This window comes from Mustela putorius, unplaced genomic scaffold, assembly GCF_011764305.1.
Source record: "Mustela putorius furo isolate JIRA1106 unplaced genomic scaffold, ASM1176430v1.1 tig00000508_pilon_pilon_pilon, whole genome shotgun sequence".
NCBI lineage: Eukaryota > Metazoa > Chordata > Mammalia > Carnivora > Mustelidae > Mustela > Mustela putorius.
The window spans coordinates 360053-372826 of NW_025421402.1; the positions used below are offsets into that span (position 1 = coordinate 360053).

Below are 12774 nucleotides of genomic sequence, written 5' to 3' on the forward strand. Positions count from 1 at the left end.
TTCTCATACTTTGCTGGTGGGAGTACGACAGAGTAAAACAACTTTAGAAACTATTTTGCATGTACTTAAGTTAAATATCTAACTTATGACCCAGCAATTCCATTCCTAGATATTTACCCATAAAAAATAAAAATAGATACCCACAAAAAAGACTTGTACAAGGAGAGTCATACCAACATTATTCATAAGCCAACAACTAGAAACAATCCAAATGTTCATCAACAGAAGGATATACATAGTGTGTTATATTTATATAATGGAATGCAACTCAGGAAAAAGGGAACATATTTCAGATACAATAAGGATGAATCTCAAAAGTTTTTGAATGAAATAATTCAGCTGCTATATGACTCTGTTGATGTGAAGTCCAACAACAGGCAAAACTAATCTGAGGTGATTGAAAAATTAGAACATGGTTTCTGGGAAGATTGTGGACAAAAGGGAGCAGGCTGCAAGATAAGGAACCTTTGTGGAGTAACAGAAATAGTTTCCTTCTTTTTTGAAAGTATGGGAAGTTGCCCAGGTATATACAGTTGTCAAAACTCATCTAACTAAACATTTAGGATTGGTTATTTTATAGAAATTTGAGGTCATTTTTATTAAAGCTCTATTTTCAAAATTGTTCTAAGTTTGGAACTGCAGGTAAAGCCCTGTGGATCTGTATTAAATGCTTATTTCTGTCAAATCTTGACTCTGGTGGAAGAAGTTAAATACATTCTACAGCACAGAGGAATTTTGTTAAGGACCACTGACCCGGGGTTTAAAACCTTAGTGACTGACTTTTAACAAACAAACCGGACATAGTTTGGTTCAGAAAACTGATTAGGCTTACTTGAAAGACAGAGAATGTGGTTTTGCATTTAAAGCCTCAATGTACACTTCGATCTAATAAACCTATTATCTAATATTTTAATCTTAAGGAAAAGGCCTAGAGCTCTTTCTAGTGACCTCATCTGCACTCCAAAATGTGTCTTGTTAATTTTCCAACTGACAGGGAGAGTGAAACTGAGAGATGAGACTTCACTTGTTTAAACTCATTATTGAGGGGTCTACAGATGGAGCACCTGCTGTTCACTTACTTCTGCAATCCTATTGGATTTCAATATGTCCAGTCACACATAGCAGTGCTAGGCCTTGAACTTCCTTTTCAAATTATGTTCCATATTGTAGAATAAACACACAGCTCCAATGGGAAAACTCTACCAGTTGGCAAGAAGAGCATTTGTTACAATTAAGATTCTTTGGGGAATGACCTAATAAAGACTTTCAAATCAGATTTTGTTGTCCTCATTTAAATGTTGGCTTTGAAAAAGGTGAAAAGCTACAATTATTTTTTATACAATTGTCAAAAGTCAAATGATTGCATCTGTATGTTTCTAGGCTAAAGCAAGTTCAAAATTAGAATAATGTTAAATCCTTAAGTTCATTGGGAAAAACCTACTCGTTGGGGCACCTGGGTATTAAGCATCTTCCTATGGCCTAGTTCATGATCCCAGGGTCCTGGGATTGAACCCCACAGCATCATCATCGCATAGGGCTCCCTGCTCAGCAGAAAGCCTGCTTCTCCCTCTCCCACTCCCCCTGCTTGTGTTCCCTCTCTCATTGTGTCTCTCTCTGTCAAATACATAAATAAAAATCTTAAAAAAAAAAAAAAAACCTACTCATTTACTTTATGATATTCTTGTCTTTAGATTGTGGTGTACTGGATGAATGGTAGAAAACAAATACATATATATCTATATAGATATAGATATAGGTATTAGTTATACAAATACAAATATATATATATTTTATATGTATTAGATAAACATATTATAAAGTTATAAATTACGTTAGTTATAAAATAACTTATATAAAATATAAATCTTAATACAATTGACTGTGTATTCCTGAAAGTGAGAGGTATTGTGGGAAGAAAAAAACACACCGTCTGGGTGGCTTGCCACTGTGTATTCAAATGCAACTATCCTTTCTAGTCATGGAACCAGAGACACTTTCCTGATAGTACTAGTTTCCTCATCCATAAAGTGAGAACAATAATATTTATTTCAGTGACTACTCTGAAGAGTTACTGAAAGCACTGGTAAAAGACTGTTTCTGGGGCACCTGAGTGGCTCAGTGGGTTAAAGCCTCTGATTTCGGCTCAGGTCATGATCCTAGGGTCCTGCGATCAAGCCCCGCACTGGGCTCTCTGCTCCGTGGGGAGCCTGCTTCCTCCTCTCTCTCCGCCTGCCTCTCTGCCTACTTGTGATCTCTGTCAAATAAATAAATAATATCTTAAAAAAAAAAAAGACTTTCTAAATGCTTAGCAGAGAAGCACCATAATTAACTTCTTTTTGTAAATTATTAAGCAAACCATGTAGTTCCCCTTTGCCTCAGTTTTCTCATCTGTACCCTGCCTGACTTGCAGGGTAAAGGTAATATATGTAAAGCAGTTAAAACAATAACTGGACAAATCAAAATACTAAAAGGCACCTAATTAACATTGTTTCTCTGCATTCCTCCCATTTATTGTGATATGAACAGTCTCCTGTTACTTCCTTCTACATAGCACCTTTACTTAGGATCTTTACCTGTCATTGAAACTTAAGCTCTAGAACTGCTCAGGGCCTCAGTAAGCACTGGACTGACACTCAGGCTTCTCAACATAGAAACATAATAATAACGGTTGATATTTACTGGAAGTTTATCACATGTAAGACACTATACTATTTTACACACATAAAGTCACTTAAAACTAACAAAAACAGTGATATCAGTAGCAGTGTTATCCTCATTTTACAGATGGAAAAGTTTAAAATATTAACTTAACCAAGAATACACAAGACAGAATTAAGATCTAACCCAAGAGTAAAGATTCAGGAAGCAGAAACCATAACCAAAATGCAGCAAGGCCTCCACAGGAAAGAGATAAGCTAAACTGGGAGTTGTGTTGGGGGACGGAAAGGTAGGCCTTCCTAGTAAAAGATGATCTTGACTAGAGGAGAAGCACAGTACCTCCCTGGATTATATCTCACTGGAGCAAAACTGCCTTTTTCATCTCTGATGATCTCCAACACCTAAGAGAACTGTTGGTACATACTTTGAATTTAAGAATTAATGCTGAGGTAAGTAAACTGTTAATATTCCCTTGCCCTAAAGAGAGTTTTCCTGTATCTCCCCAACAGGACTAAATACACCTAAATACAGTACAGTTTTGTGATTTTCATTAAGACTTTTAAAGGTATTCTTACATTTTAATAGAATAAATTCTCTTCTCAGAATATAGTCTAAGGAGATAATCGGTTGTGAACCAAATCTGTTGTACAGCATATATTATGCAGAATTGCTTGTAATAGTATCAAATTGAAAACAAAACCCAACAAAAGGATATAAATATAAATTATAAATATAAATATAATATACATAATATATTATATAATGTAATATACATATTATATAATATATATAATATAAAAAATTATAAATATAAATATCAATTGTAGGGGCACCTGGGTGGCTCAGTGGGTTAAGCCTCTGCCTTCGGCTCAGGTCATGATCCAAGGGTCCTAGGATCAAGCCCCACATCAGGCTTTCTGCTCAGCAGGGAGCCTGCTTCCTCCTCTCTCTCTGCCTGCCTCTCTGCCTACTTGCAGTCTCTCTCTCTCTCTCTGTCAAATAAATAAATAAAATCTTTGAAATAAATAAGTAAATAAATAAATAAATGTAAATTGTGGAAATACCTTTACATGGAGTATTATAGGAATTTTAGTAATATTTTCAAAGTTTATTTGATAACTGGAAATTCTTATGAAAAAACATCATGTGAAAAAGCACTTGTATATATGTGTGTATATATAATGCCAGTTGTGTAGGTAACATTACCATAATTTTACACCATAAAAATTATATACATATATAAATAAACATATATATAATACACATAAATATACAAGTATGTAAATATAGAGACAAATTATTCTAAAATGTGAATGGTACTATCACTGGCAAGCTCTCAGATAATTTTTATTTGCTTTTTTATTTTTATATATTTTCTAATTTTCTACACTTTAATGAATAATGAGAAAACATTCAAAATCACAAACTACAATAAAGAGATAAAAAAATAATAATAATTTATACTGCAAACTCTGTGCCTCTATTGTCAAGCAAGGAAATAGAACAAAAGATCAAAAGAAATGGCTCCTTCCTCCCACAGGCCATTGTGCAGGGTCTGACCCCTGCAGCCAAGGTCAGTCCACCACCATCCACAACCACAGGGCTGTTGACACACCTCCTGGTCCCAGGACAGAACTGGGAAAGAGCCACAAGAAAATGCAAGACCGAAAGGTGGGCCTTGAACCTGCACCCAAGGCCCAGAACTGAATCAGAGTTTCATCACCTTAAATGGTTTTGACCCAATGAAACTGGATTCCCTTAAAGACAGAGACAGTCCATTGTATAAACTATAGTTTATAGACAGCTTCATACTGGGTTCATAGGGGCATAATGCCACTCATTCCTGGTCATTCCCCTAAATTCTTAGAGGATCGCTTTGCCTTTTGAATCAGAGAGTTGCAAAGTTCCATGAAGAATGGAACTTTGTGGTGCCAAGGTGGCTCAGGTGGTTGAGAAATGGCCTTTTTGTTTCAGCTTGGGTCAGGATCTCTGGGTCCTCCCATCCTTTGGGTTCCAAGCTCAGCAAGGGGTCTGCTGGAGTTCCCCTCCCTTTCCCTCCAAACCCTCCCCACTTGTTGCACTATAAATAAACAAACAAACAAATGAAAAAAAAAAAAAAAAGAATGGTCTTATGGATAAGCACAAAATCAAGAGACAGTGACTGAACAGAATTTGAGAAGGTATTCACCCCCAGATCATGAATGGCCCCCTATACCCTCCGACTCTGGTCGCTCTACTCAGTGGCAGAGACCAGACCATGGAGATACCAGTCCTGAGGGACCTGGCCACAGTGGCCTTCTGTGATGCTTATGCCATACCATCACCCTTACTAGGGAAGACCTGGGGAGGTTCAATGCCTGGAGAGTGATCATGAGGATTGGCAGCAGCTAAGAGAACGTTGACATCAAGGCTGCTGGCAAGCTTAGGATCACCACGTGCAACATCCCTCAGTAGCAGCAGAAGAGAGGGGCTGATTCCTGCATCTGTCACATCCTTAACCTATACCAGCGGAACACATGGTTGTACCAGGTGCTGCAGGAAGGCACACTGGTCCAAAATGTTAAGCAGATGAAAACCCAGCGAGTTGTCCGCATCCACAGGGAGGCACTGGGCCTCATCCGCTTCTGTTGCATTTCTGTTCCAGACAAGTTCTTTGGATTCAGCATCATATTTTATGACCCCTACTTACAGGACAGGGTACAGTAGACCCTGGGTATGCAGAGGGCCTGTCCCCTTTAGGACTTACTGTATCAGAGCAACTAAGTCTCTTTGCACTATAATCTCAATGAACATAACCCACACCGCATCAGTAAGGCATGGAGCATTCCTAGTGAACGTGGTCAATGGTGGGCTGGTGGACGAGAAAGTCTTAGGCTGAGCACTCAAGGAAGGCAGGATACAAGGGGCAGCCCTCCAAGTGCATGAATCAGAGCCTTTCAGTTTTGCTCAGGGTCCCTTGAAAGATGCACTGCATCTCACTTGTAAACGCCACATAGTCTGGTATAGTGAGCAAGCCTCTGCCAGGCAATCACAGGTCACATCCCCGAAAGCTTAAAACACTGTGAACCAGGAATTCTTTTTCATAGCCCCTCCCTAGTCAGTAATAGATCATCAAGCTCTCCTCGAGCCAGGCATTGAGGGTGTGGCTCCCAGAGGACTTCCTGAAGCCAGGGAAGGGACCATCCCTGGAGGCCTGCTGGTGACTCACAATCTCCCTGCAGAGCCACACCCTTCCCAGGCTCCTTCTCCCAGCCAGCCTACAAAACACGAAGATAATAGAAAGCACCTCAGTGAACAATAGCAGAGAATGACAAATGGTAATCATTCAGATAAACTTGCAACCAAGAGACAGTGAAAAAGTACAGGAACTGAGAAAAGGAATTTGACTTTTTAACTGATTCCGGACATATGCATCTTTGATATTGCAGGGTTAAAAGAGCTAGAAGCCCAGACACAGGAAAGCTGAAGCTGTCTTCTGGTTACAGAGCGCTGAAAGATTAGGATGTGATTTATTAACAACCAACGTCTGTTATGATGTGTCGTCCTCTTCATCTGTGCATCAAATCACAAAGAATAAATGAATCTTTTTCCTTTATTAGTCCTTTGGGCACAGCAGGTCCTGAATACCTTGCTTTAGAATGTTGCTTCAAGCAGTTCCAAAAGTCAAAACAAAAAATACTAAGAGGAAACCCCCATCATCTGACTCTAGTCCCCTCAGTGCATGATGGCTGAAGACCTCTTTTGATAATAGGAAAATTAAATTACTACAAAATGGGGAGAAAACTGTTTGTCTGTGTTAGGCAACTGCCAGCATAGGACTGAAGACCATTCAGGCTCCTGTACAGAAGTCTCTCTCCCATCTCAATTGCACACTGAGCTGGCAAGTTGGTTGTGAATTCAGTAATACCCGCCAATGATGCAAAAAAAAAAAAAAGAAAGAAACAAAGAAGAAAAGAAGGAGGTGGAGGAGAAGGAGGAGGAAAGAAGGAAGGAATGGGAAGGGAGGAAAACAAAGGAAGAAAAGAAAAAGAAAGAACTAAGTTAGGGGGTGGGATTATGGACATTGGGGAGGGTATGTGCTTTGGTGAGTGCTGTGAAGTGTGTAAACCTGGTGATTCACAGACCTGTACCCCTGGGGATAAAAATATATGTTTATAAAAAATAAAAAATTTAATAAATAAATAAATAAATAAAATTTAAAAAAAAAGAAAGAACTAAGTTGTATAAGCTGTTTATATTCAAATATATATTTCTCAGTTTCAGATCCTCAGCTACATTATTGAGTGGAAAGTCTTGAGCTAAAAGAGTTCAAGCAAATGTTACATTTTCTTATGTCTCAGAAAACACTTTTTATGGTAACTTGTCAGATTGTCTATGCATAAACCCACATTTTTAGACATTGATAACATCTTATTTATGTGAACACTAATGGTGTGTGACTGATTTTAACAAATCCTATTAGATTTGTAACAACTAGTTACATGTTATATTCATAGTCTTCTGTGACTCATCATTTTTTATTTGAGAGATGGCCTATTTTGAGCTATTGTATAGAGATATTCCTGTGTTTGTGACCAAAAAAAGTTTACAATTTTCCCAAACAGAAAAATAATGGCTATAAGAAATGTTTCATTCTAGTGTGAGTTACCATTACTGTATTTGTTTATTGTAAAGGTAGACCTTTAGCATTCAGTGTAGTTTTCAATAAAAAGTAATAAAAACTTGTTTAAAAAAAAAAGAACAAAGTGGGGTGCCTGGGTGGCTCAGTGGCTTAAACCCCTGCCTTCGGCTCAGGTCATGATCTCAGGGTCCTGGACTTGAGCCCCACATCAGGCTCTCTGCTCAGTGGGGAGCCTGCTTCCCCCTCTCTCTCTGCCTACCTCTCTGTCTACTTGTGATCTCTCTCTCTGTCAAATAAATAAATTAAAAATCTTTAAAAAAAAAAAAGAAATAAACAAGAGTATTCCATGTAGAGCTACTTTGTATGTGTATGTGGATACATATATATATACATGGAATACTACATGGAATACTCTTGTTTATTTCTTGTATATATACAAGAAATTGTATATTTCTTGAATATATAGTTGTATATTTCTTGTATATATATTTATTTCTTGTATATATATATGTATATACTTGTATACATATGTATATGTGTATATACCTTATGTATATCTATAAATATTTATGTGTGTCTGTGTCTCTACTTCATGTATCTATGGTTTTGCTCTTTTTTCTTTTTTTTTTTTGTCACATAACCATAGGTTAATTGTCTAATGGCTCAAAGTTTTCATTTCTTCATTTTTGACAATAATTTCTATTATTCAGTGTTGCTAATAGGATTAGAGATAACACATGGAAATATGGAAATAGTCTAGAATATTATGGCTGTTCAATGAAGAGTAGCTGTTCTCACTGTCATTTACATTCTACTTTACATTATTATATTTTGATTTGTTACATCTATATTAATTATAATTGCCATAAGGGTAAGAATCATTTCATTCCCTACAGTACCAAGCATAAAGTTCTGCTAAGATCAAGTTTTCTGACACATAGAAAATGGGAAGACATTCCATGCTCATGGATTAGAAGAATAAATATTGTTAAAATGTCTCTACTCCCCAAAAGAATCTACACATTCAGTTCAATTCCTGTCAAAATACCAACAGTATGTTTCACAGAAATAGAATAAACAACTCTAAAATTTATATAGAACCACAAAAGATTCCAAATAGACAAAGCAATCTTGAAAAAGAAAAGCAAAGCTGGAGGCATCACAATTCTGAACTTCAAGTATATTACAAAGCTATAGTAATCAAAACAGTATGGTACTGGCATAAAAACAGACACATAGATCAGTGAAACAGAATAGAAAATCCAGAAATAAATCCACAACTATACAGTCAATTAATCTTCAACAAAGCAGGAAAAGCTATCCAATGGGAAAAAGACAGACTCTTCAACAAATGGTGTTGGGAAAACTGGACAGCAACATGCAAAAGAACAGAACTGGCCCACTTTCTTATACCATACACAAAAATAAATTAGAAATAGATTAAAGACCTAAAAGTGAGACCTGAAACCATCAAAAACCTAGAAGAGAACAAGGGCAGTAAGTACCTTGACATCAGCCTTAGCAACTTCTTACTAGACACGTCTCCAAAGCAAGAAATGGACTCTTAACTATAGAGAACAAATTGATAGTTACCAGAGGGGAAATTGGGTGGGGAATGGGTTAAATAGGTGATGGGGATTAAGGAGTGTACTTGTGATGAAGATCAGATGAAGAATTGTTGAATCACCATATTGTATACCTGAAACTAACACATGACACTATACGTTAACTAACTGGAATTGAAATAAAAATTTTTGGCTCAGTGGGTTAAAGCCTCTGTCTTCAGCTCAGGTCATAATCCCAGGGTCCTGGGATCGAACCCCACATCAGGCTCTCTGCTTGGAGGGGAGTCTACTTCCCCCACTCTTTCTCTGCCTGCCTCTCTGCCTACTTATGATCTCTGTCAAATAAATAAATAAAATCTTTTAAAATAAAAAAATAAATAAAAAAATTTTAAAGGTGCAAGTTCTTCAATATAATGTACAAAACAAAGAATAGGTAATTACAGAACACTTGAAAAATACTCCCAATTTAATTTGATCAATCTATAGCCATATATAATGTAGGAAGGACCTCACACAACAGGCTACAGCTACAATCACAATGTTATCTCTTCCTCATAACTTCAGAATATTATTGATAATGCTAGGCTTAGAATTCCTCCTCAAAAGAATTCTTTGGGGTACCTGGGTGGCTCAGTCAAATAATTGTCAAACTCTTAATTTCAGGTTGTGAGATCAAGCACCACCCCTTCCCCACCACCCCCCCAACAGGATCCACACTAGCATGGAGCTTGCCTAGGATTCTCTCTCCTTCTCCCTCTGCCCCCCAACTAGTACATGCACTCTCTATATATATCCAAAAAAAGAAAGAAAGGAAGAAAGGAAGAAAGGAAGAAAGAAAGAAAGAAAGAAAGAAAGAAAGAAAGAATTCAAGTAGAAAGTACTGTACAAAGCAAGTTTTTTCCATCTTTCAAATATTTATAATTTAGGACAGAGAAGTTTTAAAATTAGGGTAAAGCATTTACCTATACAAATTATATTTCTGTTTTGTCTTCTAAAACCATAGATTTTTCTGATTTTCAGAAGGCTGTGTGTGTGTGTGTGTGTTTCAAATTTAATTACCTTCAAATGGACAAACCAAACAAAAGAGAAACAGATTTGCAGATACAGGAGACATACTGTTGGTTACAAGAGGGAAGGAAATAGGAGGGTGGGCACCCTTACTTAAGAGTATTAAGAGATACAAGCTTCCCACTAGAAGATAAATGAGTCACGGGGATATAATATACAGCATAGGGAATATAGTCAATAATATTAAAATAACTTTGTATGGTGACAAATGGCAACTAGTCTTATTGTGGGGATCCTCTCATAATGTATAAAATATCAAGTCAGCTCTTCACTGAGCTCTCCAGGCCACACTGTCTCCCTTCCCCTCTGCACTGCTAAAAATCACAGCCTCTCAGGTTGTGCGCCCCATAACAATACTCCCAGAGGTGGAGCTCAGGGCCAGCACATCTCTGTCCTTTGTGCTTCAAAAATGCAAGCTGCCCCTGGATCCTGTCTGGGGGCTGCACTGAAGTCTGTTCCCTGCCACTACCAGTCTGTGAGTCTGTGCCAGGTCTCCAACGCTGGACACTTCTGCTCTCCCCTATCATATCACCTTCCCAGGTCCAGCTTATGGCAGCTCCCTCTCCCCTCTGTTTATCTTCCAATAACTTCCACACAGCAAAGGAAACAGTCAACAAAGAGGCAATGCATGAAATGGGAGAAGTATTTGCAAATGACACTACAGATAAAGGGCTGGTATCCAAGATCTGTAAAGAATTTCTCAAACTCAACACCCAAAAAAACAAATAATCAAGTAAAAAAAATGGGCAGAAGGCATATAAATGGCTAGCAGACACATGAAAAAAAAATGTTCATCATCATTAGCCATCAGGGAATTTCAAATCAAAACCACACTGAGATACCACCTTATACCTGTTAGGATGGCAAAAATTGACAAAGCAAAAAACACTAAATGTTGGAGAGTCTGTGGAGAAAGGGGAACCCTCTTACAATGTTGGTGGGAATGCAACTTGGTGCAGCCGCCTTGGAAAACAGTTTGAGGTCCTCAAAAAGTTAGAAATAGAGCCTTATTATGAACCAGCAATTGGACTACTAGGGATTTACCCCAAAGATACAGATGTATTGAAAAGAAGGGCCATATACACCCAAGTGTTCATAATAGCAATATCCATAATAGCCAAACTATGGAAGGAGCCGAAATGCCCTTCAACAGATGAATAGATAAAGAAGATGAGGTCCATATATACAATGGAATATTACTTAACCCTCAGAAAGGATGAATACCCAACTTTTTCATCAACACGGATGCAAATGGTGGGGATTATGCTAAGTGAAATAAGCAGAGAAAGACAATTATCATATGGTTTCACTTACATGTGGATCATAAGGAATAGCATGGAGGACATTAAGAGAAGGAAGGAAAAAATGAAGGTGGGGAAATCAGAGCAGGAGATGAACCATGAGAGACTCTGGACTCCAGGAAAGAAACTGAGGGTTTCAGGGGGGAGGTAGGTAGGGGGATGGGTGAGCCTGAAAATAAGTATTAAGGAGGGCACATATTGCAAAGAGCACAGGTTTTATACAAAAACAATGAATCATGGAGCACCACATCAAAAACTAATGAAAACCCCATATAGGAGTATGGTGACTAATATAACATAATAAAAATAAATAAATAAAATTTTAAAAAGAAGTAAATACTCCTTGCATTGGCATCAAGTTTTATCTGCTATAAATAAATGTATATTTTTGTTACTAAAAAAAAAATCAAGTCACTATAACGTACACCTGAAACTAACAGGATTTTGAATGTCAATTACATATCAATTTAAAAAAAGTCCTATTATTGAAGAAATCTTAGAAACAGAAAAAAAGGATAAAATCATATTTATATTATTCATATAAAATTGCCCACCAAAGTATATATTTTATTCTTAACTCATGATTACATTTTCTTTTTCCATTCATTAATTTTCAGGTTATTTCATATATTTTCCATATTGCAACTAAAAGATTATTTTATAAATCATCTGTCATTTTTTTGCACGCTTTAGGAGATGTTTACCAAACCACAATTGAGTGGGAAAAAGAAAGCTTTTTGGAAGTAGAGAGCTGACATTTAAATTGCAGTTCTCCCAATGACTGACGTTCCTCATCTGTAAAATATAAATAAAAATACCACCTTTTATACACTAACAAATATTTAGTCTGTGAGATCTAGATGACATTGTTTATGTAGAAGTATTTTAAGTGACACCATGTTTTTATTATCACCAATGTCTTAAATATACCCTCATACCACCCTACATTTGTGCTTTATGACAGTAACTATTTTTTTTCACTGGTATGAAGTTGACATACAGCATTATATTAGTTTCAGGTGTACAATATAGTGATTCAACATTCATATAATTATAAAGTGATAACCAAAGTAAATCTAGTTATCATCCGTCATCATACAAAATTGCTACAATATTATTAACTATATTCCCTATGCCATACATTGCATCCCGGAGTCTTATGGAAATTTGTATCTTTTAATACCCTTTCTCTATTTGCTTATCCCACATGCTCCTCCCCTCTGGCAACAACCAGATTGCTCTCTGTATCTGAGTTTCTACTTTGTTTGTTCATTTATTTTCTTAGATTCCACATATAAGTGAAATCATGCAGTATTTGTCTTTCTTGTCTGACTTATTTCACTAACCATAGAACATCTAGGTCCATCCACGTTGTGCAAAAGGCAAGATTTCATTCTTTTTTATGGGTAAGTAATACTATATATATATATATATATATATATATATATATATACATACATATATATACCACATCTTCTTTATCCATTCACTTATCAATGTATACTTAGATTGTTCCATATGTTGGCTACTGTAAATAATGCTGCAGTAAACATAGGGGTAC

General features: G+C 36.8%; 1 pseudogene; it reads left to right on the forward strand.

Annotated features, from left to right (window-relative positions):
• Window positions 1–4789: 4789 nt before the first annotated feature.
• On the forward strand, window positions 4790–5959 carry LOC101682115 (annotated as a pseudogene).
• Window positions 5960–12774: the final 6815 nt, after the last annotated feature.